This window comes from Saimiri boliviensis, chromosome 9 (assembly GCF_048565385.1).
Source record: "Saimiri boliviensis isolate mSaiBol1 chromosome 9, mSaiBol1.pri, whole genome shotgun sequence".
In the NCBI taxonomy this organism is placed as follows: domain Eukaryota; kingdom Metazoa; phylum Chordata; class Mammalia; order Primates; family Cebidae; genus Saimiri; species Saimiri boliviensis.
The window spans coordinates 42914418-42936119 of record NC_133457.1 but is presented as its reverse complement, the minus strand read 5'-3'; the positions used below and the strand labels follow the sequence as shown (position 1 = coordinate 42936119).

The window sequence follows — 21702 nt, the reverse complement described above, 5'->3', positions numbered from 1 at the left end:
GTTTTGTGCCTCAGCTTCTTCCTTTAGGTTGACATTAGTCCCTCCTTATCCCAGAGGATATGTTCCAAGACCTTCAGTGGGTGCCTGAAACTGTAGTTGATGCCAAACCCTATACATGTTCTATTTTTTCTATACACACGTATGTATCTATGATAAAGTTCAATTTATAAATTAGACGCAGTAGGAGATTAGCAACAAAACTAGTAATAAAACAATTATAACAATATACTGTAATGAAAATTACATAAATGCGATCTCTCTCTCTCTCTCTCTCTCTCTCTCTCTCTCAACACTTATTGTACTGTACTCACCCTTCTTCATGTCACGATGTGAGGTAATGCAATGCCTACATTGTGAGATGTAGCCAGGTGAATGAGAACAGGCCTGGCCATTGCATCACACCTGTAATCCTACCACCCTGGGAGGCTGAGGCAGGTGGATTATTTGAGCTTAGGAGTTCGAAAACAGAGTAGGCAGTATGATAAAACCTGGTCTCTACAAAAAAATTAGCCAGACATGGTGGTGTATGCCTGTAATCCCAGTTACTTGGGGGGCTGAGGCAGAAAGATTGCCTGGACCCAGGAAGATGAGGCTGCAGTGAGCCAAGATTGTGCCACTGCACTACAGCCTGGGTGACAGAGCGAAACCCTGTAAAAAAACAAAAAGTGAGGTGAATGACATAGGCATTACGATGCTACTATTGACCTTCTGACATAGTGTTAGGAAAAGGATTATTTGCTTTGGGTTATCCTGGATTGTGAGGCTGCGATGATACCAATGGCTTGATGTCAGGAACAGATGATGTCAATGGCTGGGGAGCCTCCATAGTTGAAGTTTTTGCAGAAAACTTCTGAAAGAACATTGTAATCGGAAGTATTGTCTCTTTCTTTTTAACTCATCAGAGTTTTGCTGCAGAGAATGTAATCTTTCCATCATCATACCATATAAGATGCTGTCCCATGTGAGAATCATATTCCATAATTTTGTGCTTTAATGTCCCTGCAATTTGAAAATCTTCAACCAATTTTGGTAATGCTCACATTGCTGTTTCTGCTTCAGTTTTTTATTCTTCTTCTTCCTTTGTGGATGAGAAGTTTTCCTAATTCCTCACTTGTTAACACTTCTCAATGGTCTTCAATATGTTCTTCCACTTCATCAAGCATGTTGACAAATCCTTCTCTACCAACTTGTCTTGCTGCATGAATGATTTTCCTAACTTCTCCATAAATCCCCAGGAAGCCTTTAAAATCATTCACAACTTCACCCTATAAGCTCTTCCAGTGGGCATTTAGCTTCTGGTTTTAATTCATCCATTGCCATTTGGATGAATGTTGTTATATAAGCAATAGTGAATGATTTTCAGCACTGTATTATATTCAGATTAGAGTCTGTGTTGATTGCTGACCAAACACAATCACATACCTGGTTGTTGTATGTGGCCTTAAGAAAACGAATGATGCCCTGATCAAGAGACTGAAGCAATGAGGTTGTATTTGGAGGTAAAAATGCAACCTCAGCATTTTCATATTCATAGTAAACAGATGCAGCGTGGCTAGGGGGCATTGTCTGTTATTAAAAGGACTTTAAATTCCAACTTTTTCTCTTCCAGTTATTTTTTTCACTTCTAAGATGATACATTGGTAGAACCATTCCATAATCAAGGGGGCTATCACTCATGCTTTCTGATTTGTTGCCAGAACACGAGCAGATAATTTTTGTTTTGGTCTTTGAGAACTTATGGGTTCTTTGCTCTGTATGCTATATTGTATGCCCTGCAATGTTGCCACCTAGTACCAGGGTTTTCCATACCTTATGCCCTGGTGCCTCCTTTGCATTATGAATGTAGGTTCTAGTGGGCATTTTCTTTTGGGAGAGCTCGATTTCATCGCATTCTGACTTGCTTTGGATGGCATTCTTTCTCCTTAATTAATTTCTTCAACTCTGCCTGAAATGTGGCAGCAACTTTTTTAGCAGACTGCAATGACTTTTATATTTTTCAGTCCAAACCTATTCCTGAATCTGTATAAACATTCCTTACTTTCAGTAAATGACTTGCTGTCACTTATTTCAAGGGATCCCTTGCTGAAGTCTTCTTCGCATAGGCTCAATGCTTTCTGGCACAACTTGTTACCACCAATAGAAAATTCTCCGTTCATGTGTTCCACCCACAAATTTAATGCCTTCTTCCTCTTAATTATGCACTTATCACACACTGTGGCTGTAACTTTTGCAATTTGAGGTGCGACAGCAAAACTAGCATGAATCTCTTTTTCCTTCTCACAATTTCACTGATAGAAGATTTGTTCTTTCCATAGATCTTTAGTCATCTCAGCATATAATATTTTTTCTTTCCTTTTTAAGTTAAGAACTTTACCTTTTCACTTAAAGAATGCATTCTATGGCTTCTCTTCTGCATATCCTAATTGCCAGCATCACCACTCTTGCACTTTGGGGCTATTATAAGTAAAATAAGTGTTACTTGAACACAAGCACTGTGATACTGAGACAGTAGATCTGATAACCAAGATGGCTAAGTAACTAATGGATGGCTAGTGTAGACAGTACGGATACGCTGGACAAAGGGATGATTCACATCCCACGCTAGACAGAGTAGGGACAGCTTGAGATTGCATTCAGAGAAGCATGCAATTTAAAACTTATAAATTCTTTATTTTTGGAATTTTCCATCTAATATTATTGGAATATGGCTGACTGCAGGTAACTCAAACTGTGGAAAGTAAAATTGTGGCTAAGGAGGGACTACTGTATGTATTAGACGATCAATTCTGTTTCTCTGGCTTTCTCCCTAAACAGCATCTCTCAGACAGTGTTTGCATTCACTCCCTTACAGTAAGCACTCCTCTCTGTTCCCAGCAACCACTAAGTCCAATGGGCCCTATCTCCTCAGGTGTGACAGAGTTCACTAGCAGAGAATGGAGTTTCCAACCAACAAGAAAGGAGAAAAGTCACCGTACTCAGGAAGAGAACCAAAAGTTCATAGATCTACAAAATAAGAATTTCTCATGAAAAGAAACATTCTGTCTGGGCACAGTGGCTCAAGCCTGTAGTCCCAACACTTTGGAAGGCTGAGATGGGCAGATCACTTGAGGTCAGGAGTTCAAGATTAGCTTGGCCAACATGGTGAAACCCATCTCTACTAAAAATATAAAAATTAGCTGTGCATGGTGGCAGGTGCCTGTAATCCAGCTACTTGGGAGACTGAGGCAAGAGAATCTTGAGCCTGTAAGATGGAGATTGCAGTGAGCTGAGATCACGCCACTGCACTCCAGCATGAGCAACAGAGTGAGACTCCATCTCGAAAAAAAAAAAAAAATGCTGGGCACAGTGGCTCACACCTATAATCCCAGCTCATAAGGAGATAGAGGCAGGAGGATAGCTTGAGCCCCAGAGTTTGAGACCTGCCCGGGCAATATAGTGAGACCTCATTCTCCACGAAAACGGGGGAAAAAAGAAAACAAAAGATTCTGATCTACCGTGGCATTTCTTCTTTGAATAGCATTTGTTATAATTAATTTATTCACTTATTCATGATGCTCTCCTGTTTATTAGACTCTTACTGTCTTACAGGCAGTTTCTAGTTCCCCTTTGTGTCCTCATGGTAGTACTTAACACATTACCTTGCACAGAGTAGGTGCTTCACGAGGCTTTGTCAGTAAAAATAAAAGCATGAAGCAGCCATGAAAATGAAAAAAAAAATAACACATAATCCAAAGCCACTGACATCCATATTTCATTCATCTTATATAGCTACAACTCTACTTCTGAAAGCTGTCACACCTTTTTAAGTGAGAGAGTGCTGTGTGTCTCTGTGTGTGTGCACATGTGTGTTCTAAAGAAGGAAGGAGAAGCCACTATAGTTGGCTTCTTGCTCAGCCACCCTCCCACCAGGGTTCTGGGAGCCTGAGATTCACTAATGAGCATGGGTTTTATTGCTTCCATTAGTCCCCGTTAGCTGGAATGAGAAGAGAGCATCTTTGAGCCTAAGCAGCCCACAAATCCTGGAGCACTTCCCTTTCATGTGCCCCACTGCTTATCTACTCTGACAACAATATGGTGAGACTTCCCTCCCTCTGGCTCAGGGCCATGGTCACCATCAGAGCACACACCGTGCTCTAGGAGTGGGCAGAATAGCAGGAAAAGGTCAGAATGAATGCTTATTTCTCTTGAAAGAAATATACCTTAACTCGATTTTTTGTCTGCAGAACAGAGGACATCTCTGCAAGGCATTTGCCAAACCAGCAAATGCTTCTGAGAGCAGGATGCTAAACTTCTAGCCATGACAAGTAAGAGCAACTGTAAAAAGAAGGTTCTGAAGGGGGTGGATCTATGTCATCCCTGAGTGATAATAAGAAAGAGAAAGTGATAGTAATGTACAATATTTGAATTTGTTTGTCTGGAGTAAGAAAGAGAACAGAATTGAATGAATAACAGAATGCTACATAACGTTAAATGTCCTCAGGAGGGCTTTCCAGAGAAGGGAGCAAGTGCCCAGGCCTAATTTGAAAACATGCTGTAAATGCCAATTTTTTCTTTGCCTCCTTTCAATTTGTGTCTTTCAGCTGAAGAGGCTTTCTTTCTAAAATTAGGGGAAGGAATACTAATTTGCAGTGCAACGAATGGATAAGACATGGCTTAATATGATCAATGGACATGATATCCATTCACTTTTGCTGTAAAACAAACCACCCTAAATCTTGGTAGCTTAAAACACAATCATTTATTTAACACACAATTCTGTTGGTCAGAAATTTGTTCTGGGCTCGGCTGGGATGTTCTGACCTAGGCTGGGCTCACTAATGCATCTATGGTCAGCTGCTGAATCTGCTGAGGGCTAAAACACTCATCTCTGCTCCACATGGTCTCTCTGTTCCGAAAGGCTAGCTTGAGCTTGTTGACCTGGCAGCTGGCAGGTTTCAAAGAAACAGAGCTGAATCATTCTTGCTTCTGGTGGTCTAGACTCACAACTGGCACAACATGATTTTGGCCTCATTCTATTGGTCAAAGCAACTCACGTGGCCGAGCTCAGCTTCAAGGGGTCAAAAAGGTACTTCATCTTTTTAAAAGTCATATTGCAAAGGGATGTGACTTCATGAAGGAGTGGGGAATTATTAACGTTTTCAGACTATCCTCCCAGTGAGATTTTTTTTTCCCCCTACTTGGCCCTGGGTCATGTCACAGCTTTGTGGATCAACCAACAGCTGATCTGAAAGAAGAGCACTGGACTGAGTTAGGGGACCTGAATTCTTGTCCTGATCCTGTCATCATCAAACTGTGTAATACTGTGGCTTTGACTTTTTAAAATCTATGAAGCAAAGAAGGTCAACTCTGTAAACTCTAAGGCCCTTTCCATAACTAAAGCCCTGTGATTCTTGGATAGGCAGCTTTGCTTTCAGTAACTCAATGAAAAGTAAGCGTATTTATTTATTTATTTATTTATTATTGGAGGCAGGGCCCCACCCAGGCTGGAGTGCAGTGGCACGATCATAGCTCACTGCAGCCTCAAACTCCTGGGCCTAAGTGATCCTCCTGCTCCCTCCAAATAGCTAGGATTACAGGCATATGCCAACATGCCCAGCTAATTTTTAAATTTATTTTTGGAGAGATAGGATCTTGCCTGGTGCCCAGGCAGGCTGGTCTTGAACTCCTGGCTTTAAGGAATACTCTCACCTTGGCCTCCCAAACTGCTGGGATTACAGTTGTGAGCCACTACACCTGGCAACATAGTAATTTTTTATTTTAAAATGGATATTATTGTGTATTTCATTACCATCTGCTCTAGTCATCACCCACTCGAGCTTGTCTCTTTTCTTCTACTACTAAATTAAAGGCAAATAAATATATCAAATGGTCTCTTTAATGTTAATTATCTGTTGCACAAACAATATTGTAAAAATTATGGTACAAATACACATTCAAAAATCCTACCACTCAGGTAATAGACACATAATTCCATGTGCTCCATGAACACTTATACTTATAACATACATGATATTTAAAATTCAGTCATAATTTTTACATTTTTATTTATTATTACTATTGAGACCGAGTCTCACTCTGTCACCCAGGTTGAAGTGCAATGGCATGATCTCCACTCCCTGCAACCTCTCTGCATCCCGGGTTCAAATGAGTTTCCTGGCTCAGCCTCCCTAGCAGCTGGACTAGAGGCACCTGCCACCACGCCCAGCTAACTTTTGTATTTTTAGTAGAGATAGGGTTTCGCCATGTTGGCCAGGCTGGTCTCAAACTCATGACCTCAGGTGATCCACCCACCTTGGCTTCTCAAAGTGCTGAGATTACAGGCATGAGCCACCGTGCCTGGCCTCAGTCATTATTTTTAGAGTACACATTCTTATTTTAAAAAACATAAAGCAAAGTGCACACATCTTACATATACAGCTTCAAAAACTTTCTAAACCTAAGCATACTCACATAACTTGTACCCAGATCAAACAAAACATTACCAAAAACTGAAGAGCCCTCCTCGTTACCCTTCCCTATCAAAACTCAAATTTCCAAAGTTAACAAATATCTTGACTTCTATTTCTACAGATCAGATTTGTCAGTTTTTGATCTTCAGGGAGGTGGAATTATGCAGCATGTACTCTTCTGTGACTGGATTCTTTCACTCAATATTTTATTTGGGAGATTCATTCATGTTGGATGTACTAATCATTTGTTCATTTTCATTGCCATAAGTTATTCCATTGTATGAATATATCAACAATTTATTTACCTATTCTACTACTAGGCATTTTGGTAGTTTCCAGTCTGGGGCTAACATGAGTAGAAACTTTATGAACATTCTCATATGATTTTTGGTATACACAGCTACAAATTTTTGTTAGGTATATACCTAAATGTAGAATTATTTAATTGTTGATATTATATTCAGCATTAGTAGATACTGTGAAGCAGTTTTCCAACCTGGTTTTACCAAATTATATCTCCACCAGCAATATATAAGAGTTCCCATTGCTCCATATCCAGTGTGATATACATGCAATGGAATATTATTTTTTCTTTTTTTTGAGACAGAGCCTCATTCTGTCACCCAGGCTGGAGTGCAGTGGTAGTCTTGGCTCACTGCAACCTCTGCCTTCCGGGTTCAAGCAATTCTCCTGCCTCAGGCTCCTGAGTAGCTGGGACTACAGGTGCACACCACCACGCCTAGCTAATTGTACTTTTAGTAGAGACAGGGTTTCACCATATTGGTCAGGCTGGTCTTGAACTCCTGACCTCATGATCCACCCACCTATAGCCTCCCAAAGTGCTGGGATTACAGGCATGAGCCACCACACCCGGCCTATTTATACTTAAAAAGAAAATAAATTCTAACATATGCTACACCATAGGTAAGCCTTGAGAACATTATGCTAAATGAAGTAAGGAAATAATGAAAAGACAAATACTATATGATTCCACTTATTTGAAGTACTTAGAGTAGTCACAATCACAGAGAGAAGAAACAGAATGGTGGTTGCCAGGGACTAGGGGACAAGGAGAATGGAGCGTTACTGTTTAATGGATGCTGAGTTTCAGTTTTGCAAGATGAAAAGAGTTACGGAGATGAATGGTAGTGATGTTTGCAAAACTGTATGACTGTTCTTAATACCACTGGACAGTACACTTAAAGATGGTTCAGATGGTAAATTTTATGCTACATGTATTTTACCACAACAAAAACATTAAGAAAAATATGCAGAAAGAAAATGGTCATCAGTCTAAAACTTTGTATAACATATATATTGTCTCCCCCAATTCAGTTCTCATAGTTACCCACTAGCGTCAATGTTTTCCAAAAGACATAGCTCTTTAACCTCAACTGTATTCTGTAAGCAAGCATTTCATCTCTGGTATCTCCCACATAAATGCCTGCTAAGCTTCTTAGAATTAGATGGCAGCCTACTGTTTGTCTGGAAGTTCCCCAGCACAATCCCAGTCCAGCCTTGTAACATCCTATGCAATACCAAAGGAGAAATGAGATGGATGAGAATATTCCTTATTCAAGCCATTTCCTATCAGAAATAGAAACCAAGTCAATAATAGATTTAAACATTGTGAGGATTTTGTTTTTTTATGTGAGATGGAATTTCACTCTTGCCAGCAAGGCTGGAATGCAGTAGAGTGATCTCTGCTAACTGCAACCTCAGCCTCCCAGGTTCAAGCAATTATGTGTCTCAGCCTTCTGATTAGTTGGGATTTCAGATGTGGGCCACCATACCCAGCTAATTTATTTTTATTTATTTAGAGACAGAGTCTCAATCTGTCGCCAAGTCTGGAGTACAGTGGCAATATCTCAGCTCACTACCTGCTGGGTTCAAGTGATTATCCTGCCTTGATCCCCTGAGTAGCTGGGATCACAGGCATGTATCACCATGGCTGGCTAATTTTTTGTATTTTTAGTAGAGATGAGGTTTCACAGTGTTAGCCAGGATGGTCTCTATCTCCCTGCTGACCCACCTGCCTTCGCATCCCAAAATGCTGAGATTACAAGCATAAACCACCACACCCGGCCTAATTTTTGCATTTTGTATTTTAGATGGGGTTTTACCTTGTTGGTCAGGCTGCTCTTGAACTCGTGATCTCAGCTGACCCACTGGTCTCAGCTTCCCAAAGTGCTGGGATTACAGGCAAGAGCTGCTGCATCCGTCCTTATTGTGATCATTTTTAACTAAGATATGAATCAACCTGGGGCAAACAACTCTTTTAGAGCTATTTTACTTTCATTGAATCAGGAAACATTTTTTAATAGATGCCAAATCCAAACTTATTATTTTATTTATATTTGAGACAGAGTTTCACTCTTGTTGCCCAGGCTAGAGTGCAATGGCGTTATCTAGACTCAATGCAATCTCTGTCTCCTAGATTCAAGCGATTCTCCTACCTCAGCCTCCCAAGTAGCTGGGATTACAGACATGCACCAGCATGCCTGGCTAATTTTTTGTATTTGTAGTAGAGACAAAGTTTCACCATTTTGGCCAGACTGGCCTCGCACTCCCAAACTCAAGTGATCCTCCCATCTCGGCCTCCCAAAGTGCTGGTATTACAGGCCTGAGCCACTGTGCCCAGCATATTTTATTTATTTTTGAGACAGGGTTTCACTTCTGTCACCCAGGCTGGAGTGCAATGGTGCAATCTTGGCTCACTGAAACCTCCATCTCCCAGGCTCCAGCAATCCTCCCATCATAACCTCTCAAGTAGCTGGGACTACAGGCATGTACCACCATGCCTGGCTTATGTTTTTCTATTTTTTTTGGTAGAGACAGGGTTTTGCCATGTTGCCAAGGCTGGCCTCAAACTCCTGGGTTCAAGAGATCCACCCACCTCAGCATACCAAAGTGCTAGGATTACAGGCATGAGTCCCCACGCCTGGCTCCGAGCTTATTTTTTTAACCTGCTTAGGTCGTCAATATTTTTCAGTCTCTAATACTCAAGCCAATCTGTGCAGTCATACCAAAATGCAAAGTGTAATTGGAAACTTTTGTTTAACTTGGAGAAAAATTACAACAAAAGATGGTGGTGTCAACTATATATAAATAGATTATTTCTAAGATCTTCTTTAATTTTACAGTGTTATAATTACTGTCAAGTAATAATAATGGAGATTATTTATTGACTGCTTTTATCTAATGAGGAAAGAAGTTGCAATTATTTTTACCCATTGTACACATTTAAAAAAAAAACAAAAAAACAAAAAAACTAAGTTCTAAGAAGAGGGAATAAATTTCCAGAGGACATTTCCAGTAGCCAGGATTCTTATTCTGGTTACGACATACACATGTGCCTAACCATTACTGTCTAAGGGATGTTATCATCCTCATTACCCAGCCAGATTCTAGGAAAGAGAGAGGATCATCAGAAAAGAAAGAGAAGGGATATAAATACACAGAAAATGCATCACCTGTTGAGACAACATAGAGGATAAATACATTGTCAACTCCTGATGTTACCAGTTCAAGGAGGTGAGTTCAGAAATGTCATTTCACTCTCCTATGCCTAAGATCTCCTCACATGTAATATAAGAATAATAAAGCCCTTCATGAAAAAACATAAAAAATGTATCACCAATGAGAGAGACAGTGGAAAATGCTATTCAAATCAAGCTATGACAGGTTTTCTGCAATATTTAAAAGATGTTATGTATGCCTGTCTAATTACAATGTTAAAAAGTGAACTGGCCTAAATAAGAGACTAAAAAGACAGTGGAAGAATTTTCTATCCTGAAATTCTAGATCTAGTGAAGGTCCCAGAGAGAATCTAATCTGCTTGTCCATTGAAAGTATTACTCAATTATTATCTCTAAAAGAAGAAAGCAAGCCAGTTTATTCTGTGCCTGGAGCGGCGCCTGGCACATAGAAGGCACTCAAAAACTATTTATTGACAGCCTAATTGGTTAAATTGAGCAAGTCCTGGCCTACCTGGGTTAGCAGATGGAGGGGGCTAGCTATGATTCTATTCAGATATGGGCTTGATGAGCCTACTAAAAGATGAAATAACTGTATTTAGGGTTCTAACTTCACAATTTTACCTTAACTCTAACTTTCCAGTATTTCAGTATCTCTGTCTTGATTTTCTCCTAATTCATTTGGGAAATTGCCTTTTTTTTTTTCTTTGTTGTTTTTATGTAAGCATTTTACCTGGCTGTAATTCTCTATTTCATAGTTATATTAAAAAAAAATTTTTTTTGAGATAGAGTCCCAGTCTGTTGCCAGACTGGAGTGCAGTGGCGCAACCTCAGCTCACTGAAACCTCTGCCTCCTGGGTTCAAGCAATTCTCCTGCCTTATTCTCTTGAGTAGCTGGGACTATAGGAGCATGCCACCATGCCCAGGTGTGTTTTTTTTTATTATTATTTTTAGTAGAAATGGGGTTTCACTGTGTTAGCTAGGATGGAACAAATCTTCTTAAAAAGTACCACTGTAAGAAAATAATAAGAAACAATAAAATAAATATAGGTTTTACACCTTCTGTGTATCCAGGAATTTCTTTGGCTGACAATATTCAGCTTCAAAGTCTCTAATATCCTGCTCTTTTATTTTTCAAGCCAAACATACCACTTCTCATATGTTCCTCCTCCTATCAAAGTGACTGCCATATTTTGAAGGATGTTTATGTGAGTACATTGGCACCATGGCATTCATAGAAGTCTTGGAAGGTTATCATCAGTGTATAAGCTTGTAAATTTCATAAGGACAAGAGCTGGCCAGTTTTCTTACCATTGAACTCCTATATCTAGTACCATGCCTAGTAGGCACTCAAAATTATTTGTGGAATAAACAAATTGGGCTACTAGATTGCCATCAGAATGTATATCAGAGATCAACTAGCAGTTTCTATAACACAAATCTCAGCTAAAGAAGAAATACTAATGCACTTGAAGTTTACAATTATGGTTTGGAAGAATTATTCATAAAAGAATTGATAAAAAGTTTCATAGCTTTAATTCGCCCAAATTCTGCTGTGGCCATTCCATTTTAATCATCTCTAACCTTTTTTTTTACTCCCCCTCCCAGTACCAAGAAAAAATAATTCTATATGTCCCTTTTTTTCTCCTTAAGTCCTGCAGTAAGTTCTGAGAAAACAAGATTTGAATTCTCCAAGAGTTAAAATAAGAAAAAAAAGCATGGGAAAAGATTGTGAACATTTTTCCTAAGCCTGTTCATCTTCCTGAATTCCAACTGTCAACGGATTCTCCTCAGCAGGTTTCGTTTCAATCCATTGCCAGCTAGCATGTATGGAGTCAGCATGAATGTATAAATCACATTATGGCTAAAAGCAGAAGATGAAAGTGCCTCAAAATGGTATCCAAGTCATTGAAGTCAAATGAGATGCAGCAGATTTGTGTGGTCAAATCACTAAAGAAAGCATTCCTGTAAAATGAAGGGATAAGTTAGGTAAGGTTGGTATCAGAATAATGATTTTTCTCTTTTTTTATTTTAATTGTGAAAAGAGGGGACATTATAATTTTCTTGTCATAGCATACTATTTTAAGTTGGTTGAAACTCGTATCCCAGTGTTGTTTTGTGCTTTTTGGTTTTGTTTGCTGGTGTTTCAGTGAACCAAAGAATGAAATAATTTCTGAGTGAGAGACTCTTGAGATTCCACCCTTAATTAGTTCATCTGTGTGAATCAGGATGATTCAACAGAGAAAAAAAAGTGTGTTTTTAAAAATAACTAAAATCTATTGGGGACGACTCTGAAAGCATTATATTAAGTGAGTAAAGTCAGACTCAAAATACTACCTGCTCTGTGATTGTATTAATATAACATCCTGGAAAAGGCAAAATGGTAGGGACAGAAAACAAACTAGGGGTTTCCAAGAGGGTTGAGCTAGAAGTTGATTGGAAAGTAATAGGTAGGAATTTTGGAGGATGATGGAATATGACATCTTGTTGTGGTCAACCGTATGAATTTATCAAAACACAGAAATGTACACTAAAAATGGTGAAGTTACTGTGTCTAAATTATTCCTTAATAAAAACAAAGTGATGAAGGCAGCTTCTATTGACACAAGCATGCCAGTTTCTACTGAAGGATGAGAGGGTGTGGAATGGAAGGAGGTAGAGAGGGCAGAGTAGAACCGACATTAGCATCACCATAACTAGACTCTGGGCTCTCACTGTGTACCAGATGTGTTACAAACATTATCCCATTTATTTATCACAGTAAGTATTAAATATTTTTTCCAAAGTTACATATGTAACCCAGGCATAGGTGTCCAATCCCAGTCTCTCTGATTCCAAACTCCAAGATTTTAATCACTGTGCTTAGCTGCTTCTACGATGTGACAGGTACTTAATGCACGGAAATGCATTTACTCCCTGTGATCCTGTGGTGAAGTGCATTGGGGTCCCCTTCACTGATGAGGAAACGAAGCAGCGGTCTCATAACCTACCCAAGAGCTGGAGTCAGGTCTATCTGACCCTATGGTTTGGTTTTGTTTGTTTGCTTTTTCTAGTGGTGATTTGTTCTTGGTTTTGCTGCTTTTCAATACTTTTGTCTATCAAAGCTGAAAACTCAAAAGAGGATACATATGTATCATTGTACATATTCATGCATATAAGGAATGCAGGTCTCCTTATTCAAGTGTTTGCAAAAGGAGCTGTCTTGAGCAGTTAATAACAAACCAAAGATAAATACATAGCTAACTAAACTGTGTGTTAAATATACAAATAATATAAATAAATAAAATTGAAACCTGCCTTATTAAACTTTGCAGATGTTTAGTGACAATTAAAAACAAGTTTTGGAATCAGATGTCCTTTATGCAGAGATAAAGGAGGATAAAACATAGAAGGCAGTCAACTCCAACTACCAAGTGCTTACTGGTTTCTTTCCTTCCTTTCTTCTTCCCTTCCTCCCTCCCTTCTGCCCTCTCTCTCTTCTTTTTTTTTTTCTTTCTTCATTTCCTTCTTTTAAACACACAAAAAATACTGTAACTTAAGGGTGACCCCCAAAAAAGTAACAATTAATTATTTTTTTATTTTCCTAGCTCCTACTCTTACAAACAGTTCTGTAATCATAAGGGAGTGAAGGTATTAAAACTGAGGGAAATTGGCTAATTAAATTTTTTTAAAGATATAACTTTTTTTGAGCTTAATAGCTTTATTCCACTTGTTTATAAAAACAGAATTGAAGTCTGTCTTGTTTACTGTCAAATACCAGTGCTAAATACTTTCAATGTATGCTATGTTTAACTGCGATTGATTTTCAGTAGTGCTACATACTACAGGGATTGTGCATATTGGCACTCAGAAGCCTAACTTACCTACTAGTCAAACTTTGGAAAATATCTGGATAGGTTGCTTTTTTAGGGAAAATTCCAGTTACCTATTGCTGGTTGACAAATCACCGCAAAACTCTGTGGCTTAAAATCACGATTTATTATTTTCTCTCACAGTTCCATGGGTTAGCTACACTCATCGGGCTATTAGTCCTTGGGATACCTATACAGATGTAGTCAGACAGTGGCTGGCACTGGAATCGTATCATGCTCGACAGGGCTGGACATCCAAAATGTCTCACTCATAGAGCTGACAATGAATCCTGGCTGTATGGAGGCTGGAAGTTCATCAGGGACTGTCAACCAGAGTATCTACGCATAGCCTCTCCATGTGGCTTGCCCTTCTCGTTTCCAAGGAGACTCCTGAGAACAAGGGTCCCATGAGCAAGCCTCCCAAGTGGCCCAGGAGGAGCCATATGCTTCTTATGATACAACCTCAGAAGTTTCAAAACGTCAGTTCCTTCACATGCTATTGGTGAAGCAGGTCACTCAACCCAACCCAGATTCAAGAGGAGAGAAATTGGATTCGAACTCGTTATTTATTTATTGGAGACAGTCTTACTCTGTTACTCAGACCGGACTGTAGTGGAATGATCATGGCTTATTGTAGCCTCCACGTTCTGAGTTCAAGTGATCCTCCCACTTTAGCCTCTTGAGTAGCTGGGACCACATGTATGCACCATCATGCCTAATTTTTTTATTTTTATTTTTTGTAGAGACTGTTGCCCAGGCTGGTCTCAAACTCCTGGGCTCAAGCAATCTTCTGGCCCGAGCCTCCCAAAGTTCTGGGATACAGGCATTAGCCACCGTGCTCAGTCAGATTCCAACTCTTAACGTGAAGAGCAGCGTGCATATACACAGACAGAAGAAACTGATGGTGGACATCCTTGGAGACTGCCTACCACAAAAAGGGCTGTACACAGAAAACAAACATAGGTGTGAAAAGCATTCTTAATTGTCAGTGGACCTCTTTTCCCCCAGCAGGGCTCCGTAAAGATATTTGAACTTTGCATCTTGATCTCTTTTTTCCAAGATACCTCCTACTAACACAGTTGTTGACTGAGAATAAAAGGGTTCCTGGGCATAAGGTGGTCAGTGGCTGGGATACTGAGTAATTTTAGTATTAGAGCTCATCTGACACCTACCATACACTGTCACTGACAGCGTCCTCAATTGTCATCACTGTTTTTTGCTTTGAAATTCTTTATTTTATTTTTTTATTTTTTGAGACGGAGTTTTGCTCTTGTTGCCCAGGCTGGAGGGCAATGGCACAATCTTGGCTTACCGCAACCTCCACCTCCGGGTTCAAGCCATTCTCCTGTCTCAGGCCCTTGAGTAGCTGAGATTACAGGCATGTGCCACCACACCTGGCTAATTTTGTATTTTTAGTAGAGACGGGGTTTCTCCATGTTGGTCAGGCTGTTCTCAAACTCCCAACCTCAGGTGATCTGCCCACCTTGGCCTCTCAAAGTGCTGGGATTACAGGCATCAGGCGCCGCACCCAGCCTGCCTTGAGATTCTTAACTCCTCTTATTTCTCCCTTCCCTGCATAAAGCACATGGCTGCTTCTCATGACAGCAGTGTGATAAGACTGTACATAAACAGTGAGTAAAAAACACAAGCTAAATGAACATCTTTCATTTTCCCCAAACATAAGCTTCTGCTTTACTTTTAATGAACTTTTAAGAACCATCTTAGATTTATAGAATTATTACAGAGTTCCTGTATTCCCTACCCCCAGTTTTTTCTATTGTTAATATCCTATATTAGCTTGGTAGAATTATCACAATTAATGAATCGACATTGATATGTTATTAACTAAAGTCCATAGTTTACTTAGATTTTGTCAGTTTTCCCTAATGTCGTTTTTCTGTTCTAAGATCCTTTTGGGATAATACATTACAGTTGGTGTCCTTGATCTTTCTCTTGGTCATGACAAGAGAACTTCTCGGACTCTTGTTCTGATGGTCTAGAGAGTTTTGGGGAATACTGGTCAGATTTGTAGAATGTCCTTCCACCGGAGTTTGTCTGTTGTATATCTCATGGCTAGACTGGTAGAATGTGTTTGGAGATGTTATATCTTTCATCTTTCTAGCTTGATCTCTTCCTCTTAGTCTCAATAATATGTATCTTAATCCATTCATGCTACAATAATAAAAATAACATAGACTTGGTAGATTATAGGCCATAGAAATTTAGTTCTCACCATTCTGGAAGCTGCGAAGTTCAAGATCAAGGGCCAACAGATTCAGTATCTAGCAAGGACCTGCTTCCTACTTCATAGACAGCCTTCTTTTCCCTGCATTCTCACACGACAAGGTGCAAAGGAGTTTCTGAGGTCTCTTTTATAAAGGCACTGGTTTCATTCATGAGACCTCTGCCCTCATGACTTATTACTTCTCAAAGGCCCTATCTTCAAATGCTCTCACACATTCATATATTGAAACCTAATTCTTATCATCATAAGAATTCTTATATTCTTCTATTTATAATGTGTGAATTAGGTTTCAATATATGAATTTGGGGGGAATACATTCAGTCTATAGCAATATGTTTTATATTTGGAAAGAAAAGAAAACTGTTAGGAAGATAGTATTCAGATTTTTCTTAATCTAGAATCTGTTTTGAAATATTTGAGGCCAGGCATGGTGGCTTATGCCTATAATCCCAGCGCTTTGGGAGGCCAAGGTGGATGGATCATGAGGTCAGAAGTTCAAGACCAGCCTGGCCAAGATGGTGAAACTCCATCTCTACCAAAAATATAAAAATTAGCCAGGGGCGGTGGCAAGCACCTGTATTCCCAGCTACTCGGGAGGCTGAGGCAGGAGAATTGCTTGAACCCAGGTGGCAGAGGTTGCAGTGAGCTGAGATTGCACCACTGCACTCCATCCTGGGCGACAGAGTGAGACTCTGTCTCAAAATAATAATAAAATCATTTAATCTTTCTCTGGAGTTTAAAAAGCTTTGGTGATTCAATCAAAATACCTACTCGAAATATAACCATATTGTGTGTGTTTTCATCCTTACTAAGTAACAGGTCTTAAAATCTGTCGTTTTTCCTTGACTGGAAGAATTGGCTTTCTATTTGCGTAAGTAAATTTCATGACAGCCTCTCTAGGAAAATTCACAGAAGGAAGAGAAGTGCTTTGCTCTGGCAGATAAACAGCTTCTCCACTCAACATTTCTTCAATGTGTTGTTTATATTTCTCTTCTTACAGTTTCCCTTCCCATACGGAAAGAACATATTTTCACACAAACAGAAATATGTTCATATTGATATTTGGTTGAGATTTTGTCACAATGTTCTCCCTTGGCATCTATTTAACTGTTGCTCAATAACAGACTTTCCATATTTACAGTGTCAATGAATGCTCAGGGAATTTTTATTTATTTATTTCAGCATTTAACAAAATAGCTTTATTAAATTGCAGTGTCAATAGCGCAATTTTTTACCTCTTCTTCCTCTTCAAAACACACACTACTCTGTAAATAAAATCTGAACATTTAAATGTCAACACTTGCAATATTTATAATGACTTTAATACATCAGCCCAGGTATTAAATTTGTAAGAACTCTTACTTACCAAGAGATTGGTATTAGCCTATGCATTGCCACCAATTTTCATTCCGGGCAATTTATTCCCTTACATTTCTCTGAGGCTCATTTTCTATCTTTGGACTCAGGAGTTTTAATTAGCTGATTCCTGATGACTTTCTCAACATCAAAATTCCATGAGACTATGTTCTTTTCTTCATAAACATGCCATGATTGCAGTGGTGTGCTGGTAAATCATCTCTCTGTGGAAAAAAACCCTAATCTGCAGCATTTGCCAGTTTTCGTGGCATAAATGCTCTCATCATGGCCAATTTCAAACAGCCGACAGTTTAACTACCAGCTTTGAAGTTTTCTGGATATTTAGTAATCAGTTCTCAAGGGGCGATACAACCTGGCACACACGCTTCTCAAGCAGCTAATAATAATCATTGGGATTAAATTCATACTTTAGAGAAATATACACATGTAAATCATATATATTTCTATTCAGCTAACATTTTCCAAGACTGAAAATATTGTACACATTCCAGAGAATCCCTTTCTTTCCATTTTCACTGCCACCACCTTAATTTCGTCACCTAAAATCCATATGATTAAAAGAGACATCATCCCTGTCTGGATTGGTTCGGATTTCCCCCAGAAGCACAGCCTAAGAAAAGAATTTGAATTTGGGTAGTTTTATTTGAGAGGAGATAGAATTATTCACACGGGAGGAGGGAAGCAAGCATCTGCATTACCCATGCCTTCCATTTCTGAATCGTGATGCTTTGACATCTGGGGCACAGCTGACTCTGGAGGTTCTGCCATGTCCAGGGTTAGCCAGTTCCTGGAGATAGTAAACAACTTGCCTATGAATGCAGTTTTCAAATACAAACTCACCAATCCAGAGCTCACACCCCAAACACCTCCTGTATTAGGATCTCACATTCCCAGCCATAATCCATCTGCTCTAATCATTCCAGAGCCAGATACCAGACAACTACGGGTAGCCTCTATATCTCAAAGCCCCTTGAAATTATTCGAATAAGCCAGTCCTGCTTACCCTGCCTCACCCATTCTTTCCCTCAGAAACCTACAGTTCCCCCTTCCTTCTGCTTCCTGACCAACTCCAATACTTCACCCTCCTGATGGGATAGGATGCCCCCTCCTCTTGGGAACTGTGAGTAACAAATTATCTTTACAATAGGAACCATCTTGTGATCTGTTGTCTTTATTATACTGATAGTTTTTAGTAATTCATCAAGTTTTAAAAGAAAGTAAAAAGTAAAAGCAGTCACTAAAGAGTATATTTTCAAGCCAATAACCAATGTGGGCCACTGGAGTTTAATTTCACTTAGAGCTAGTACAGAATATAAACCTCAGTGTTATTCCTTTGAGGGGCAAGGGAATTTGGGGTATTTACACGTAAAATTCTGTCAGTCACTGGTAAGCGGATCTATTCTGGTGGCAGAGCTGGTTCCAATGATGAAAGAGAGCCCACAGGCAAAGAAAATAAGGTACTGGCCGTTGATGGACTGGGGCGCCCTGAAGTGGTACAGAGGTGATATGAATGGTGCACCCATAATGCTACTGCACCATCACTGACCAGTTCTCTTTGGACCCCTGAACCCTGACATCCCTTTTAAGCCAGTAAAACCACCAGTAATGTCACCTGAAAATGCCTGCAACTTTAAGGGTTACTAATTCCAAACTATGTCCCACCTTCATTTAATTACAAAACTCCATGACCAGGTTCTCCTAATCTCAAACTGTTCTCCAGTAATTTGGCCAATGGCCAAGTTCCTTGCAGACCTCTGGAACCAACAATCACCTGAGCCAACACACTGACAGAGGAGCCTCACAGTGTTTTGTTTTGTTTTTTTCTACTTCCTCAGCAATACTGAAATTTTCTACACTTCAGTTTAGCTCCTTAAATTGGACCAACATGAAAATTTGTAGGAAGCTGCCAGTCATTTGCAGCCCACAGAGAAGCTCAGGAATCACCTCAGGCCCTCCCGCTATATGACTTCTGTAACCACCTTACCTGCTGACTGAATGTCCCAATGTCATTTGAGTCCTTACTTCAGTTCCTTGCTCTGTCTTCTGGTTGAGCAATTTGATTTCCAAACTTTTACTGCCCTCTGAAGAGGTAGCCTCTCAGGATAATGCTGCTTCCAGAAATTGCCTATTAGTCTACCACACTGCCTCAAGCCTCCTGCATTAAATATTTGCTAGATGAATGAATACATCCAAAGTCATGATGAGCAGGAGATGTTCTATTTATCCTGTCTTCCCATTGCCACTTCCCAATCTGTGTAGCAATGCTTGCTCCTCTATGCCATCACCTTCACCCATTCACCAAATCTAATATCTGCTCATTTCTCCACATAACCCTCCAGACTTTGCAGGCTTCCTTCCTCCCCCAAGTTTTGGTGGGGGACAAGATAGATTGTGTGGCAGATCATCAGCTAAGAAGGCTACCAACAATTTTTTTTATCCCTCTGTAGGCATACAGCTTCTCCCATCAAGTGCAAGAGTCCAATTCCCCTCATCTTGAATCTCAGTTTGGCTCTGTGATTTACTTCGACTAGCAGAACACAAATGGTGTTCTGTGTGTTTTAGAGCCCTGGCCTCAACAGGCCAGGCAACTTCCATTTGTCCTGTCTTGGAACACAGCCACCACATAACGAAACCTGGGCTCAATTCCTAACGGTTGGAATATCACGTGGAGAGAAAGAGTGACGCAAGAGCCTTCAGCCGCCCCGGCCGTGGAGACGAGGCTTTAGACATGTGAGTGAAGCCATCGTGGATGTTCCCAGGCTGGTTTGCAGCCACGTGAGGGATCCCAGCTGCACCATGTAAAGCAAAAGAACTGCTCAGCTGGTCCCAGTCAACCTGCAGAACTGTGAGAAATAACAAAGCTGTTACTTTTTGAAGCCTTAAGTTTTGGGGTTCTTTACTGTGCAGCAATAAAAAACAATTTATTTAGTTTTCTCACTTCTCTCCCTGCTATGCCCATCATTTATTTATTTATTTTGTAGAGACAGAGTCTGGCTCTGTCACCCAGGCTGTAGTATAGTGGCACAATCATAGCTCCCTGCAGCCTCAACTTTCTGTGCTCAAGCAATCCTCCCACCTCCGCCTCCTGAGTATTAAGAACTACAAGTACATGCCACCATGCCCAGCTAATTTTTTGAAGTTTTTTGTACAGATGCTGGTCTCACTATGTTGCCCAGGCTGGTCTCAAACTTCTGGCTTTAGGCAATCCTCCCACCTCAGCCTCCCAAAGCCCTGGGCACAGCGGTGTGAACAACCACACCTGACCCATTTATTTTACTATTAGGAAAAAAATCCAAACACTGAAAAAGGAATTTCTTAGAATAACATAACTCTGTTAACAGAATCTGGTGACCAAATCACTGGTTGAATGTACATTGACTTCATAACAAAGCACTGTTTAAAAAAAATTAATCAGTGCTAGCCAGTTCCAATAACCCCAAACCAAAAACGTCCCAAAGGCTCACAAACAGTAGAACTGTATAATAAATTGTGGTGTATTTGAATAACAGGATACCATACAGCAGTGAAGACTGTGTACAACAATATGGGTGAATCTTACAAACAGGCTGTTGACTAAAGGAAGCCAGACAGGAAACTGTATTATTTAACTTTTCTGAGGACAAAACTGGTGTTGATGGTAAAAGCTAAAATCACACTTAACCCTCAGAAAAAGATAGGGACAGGGAAGAAGCCTGAGGGTGGCCTTGAGGGTAAAGGTAATATCTACTTCTTGATTTAGGCATTGGCTGCACAGATGTGGTCAGTTTGTGAAAACTCATTGACCTATAGAATGCAGTGGTGCAATCTCAGTTCACTGCAACCTCCACCTCCCGGAAGCAAGTGATTCTTCTGCCTTAGCCTCCTGAATAGCTGGGATTACAGGCGCATGCCACCACACCTAGCTAATTTTTGTATTTTCAGTAGAGACAGGGTTTCAACATGTTGGTCAGGCTGGTCTTGAACTCCTAACCTTGTGATCTGCCCACCTCAGCCTTCCAAAGTGCTGGGATTACAGGCATGAGCCACCATGCCCAGCCAGAAGCAGAATTGAAATCAACATAAGCAAACCAAGTATGCGTCCCTCCACTGTCTCTCACCTACCCAATATCAAACACTGAAGCAGAAATCTCAACCCAGAAGTCAGCTTCTGATATTGTGGGGCTCAATACGTTGAATTGGCCTCAACTTCTGCTCTTGATGGCTCAAGCAGACAACAAGCGTGCTCAAGGCTCAATTTTTCTCAAAGTTCCTGAAGGTCGCAACTCCATATGAAGCCACCAGTGCCCATGACTGGCTGCTTTCTC

General features: G+C 40.1%; 1 long non-coding RNA gene across 1 annotated transcript in view; it reads left to right on the top strand.

Annotated features, from left to right (window-relative positions):
- Positions 1–20506, top strand: part of LOC141585630 (uncharacterized) — a 436560-nt gene extending 416054 nt beyond the window's left edge. Inside the window, exons 19-20 of the long non-coding RNA XR_012519218.1 lie at positions 9850–18518; positions 19846–20506. This is a non-coding gene — a long non-coding RNA (uncharacterized LOC141585630). The remainder of the gene's footprint in view (positions 1–9849; positions 18519–19845) is intronic.
- Positions 20507–21702: the final 1196 nt, after the last annotated feature.